General features: G+C 49.6%; 1 protein-coding gene across 2 annotated transcripts in view; it reads right to left on the bottom strand.

Moving 5' to 3' along the window:
- PPP1R16B (protein phosphatase 1, regulatory subunit 16B) overlaps window positions 1–1,492 on the bottom strand; it is a 42,184-nt gene that overhangs the window by 34,718 nt on the left and 5,974 nt on the right. The window lies entirely within an intron of this gene.

Below are 1,492 nucleotides of genomic sequence, written 5' to 3'. Positions count from 1 at the left end.
CCGTGCCTTGGCCTCACTCGTCTGGACAGCAGGCAGCGGTCACCCCAGAGAGCAACACAAGGGCAACCGAAGTGGGAAGTTACTGGCTTAGAAAAAGCCACCAATATATCAGCAAGTATTAGCAGGTTCAGATTGGGAAATTCTGGCTTTGAAATGGGGCAGCCTGTAGATATGAGGAAAGAAGCAGCCATCCAAGGCTGCCACCATGGCATGGAAGCAGAGCAGCCAGGACAAGGAAGGGATAGGTTAAACACCAGGATTTAGCATTTGGTCATATGCAGGAGCATCCCCGGGCACCTGGTCGAATTAAGGTCCCATTGATAATCTGCCTTCAGCCGACAAGAGTCCTGATGTTCCGGCGAAGGCGGCCCTTGCATCCTGAGCTCTCCCTGCTGTGATTTGGCCAGGCAGCGTGTGCAGAGCAGATGGTGACCTCACATATCCTACCTGCTGCACCTCGCACGCAGGGCCCTAAGAGCTTTGGCCTTCACTCCCCATTGCCCAGATCTCCTTTCCAAAGGGAAGACTGCTTACTCACAGTTGCATTAACAAGCAACCATCACCAATACTAATACCCCGAAGAAATACGTACAACGAAACCAAAGAAAATTTGCATTTAGAGGTACATGCAATCAAGGAGACACCAGTTCTGAGTTTCCCTCCAGAACACACTGTAGCCAAATTTTAGAAGCCAACTATGTGACTTAAACCACCTCTAGTAAGAAACAAAATCAGGGATTGGCAGCAGTCCCTGGCCAATCCTTGTTTGATTTAAAACACCTTGAACCAAGCAGACCGTCCTTACTGGACGGACAAGTAGTTTGAATCCAATGTTTATTCGCTGTCTTGTAATACTATTAATACTATTACAAGACACATGAGAAATATTTCCAGTGGTATCAGAAATGGTGGAAGCTGGCACACGTGTAAAAGCCAGAAACTGAAATGATGTAAAACCAACCTGCTTCCATCACGCCAGCTGAGAATGCGTGCTCTGCCAAAACAAGGTGCGGGCGGCAAGACGTGCCCGTGGAGGTGGGGGTGTGGGCAGCTGGGCCTGCCAAGAGGCTAGTGGCAGGGAGGGTGAGGTTAAATTCTGATCAGAAAAAATTCCAGCCAGGATCCCTACATCAGTGTTTCTTAGCAAGGACAGTCAGCGCGTGCTCACCAAGGTGCGGGCGGCAAGACGTGCCCCAGCTGGGCCTGCCAAGAGGCTGTGGGCAGGGAGGGTGAGGTTAAATTTGATCAGAAAAATCCCAACCAGGATCCCTACCTCAGTGTTTCTTACCAAGGACAGTCAGCGCGTGCTCGTGTGCACATTTTCAGTTCTTGTTTTAGTCAAGAAAAGCAATTGCTCCCTTGCGTGGGGGGGAGACTGCTTGTGCTGTGAATCGAGAAACTCAAAAGATGCAGAATTTCTGGTCTGTAGGTATGGAAAGAGTCTGTTTCCCAACTCGCACATCTTGAAACAGCAAGCAGTGATGCTCAGTGA

This window comes from Eurypyga helias, unplaced genomic scaffold (assembly GCF_000690775.1).
Source record: "Eurypyga helias isolate BGI_N326 unplaced genomic scaffold, ASM69077v1 scaffold10733, whole genome shotgun sequence".
In the NCBI taxonomy this organism is placed as follows: Eukaryota; Metazoa; Chordata; class Aves; order Eurypygiformes; family Eurypygidae; genus Eurypyga; species Eurypyga helias.
Note: the sequence above shows the minus strand (reverse complement) of the source record. Positions and strands in the feature narration are given on the sequence as shown.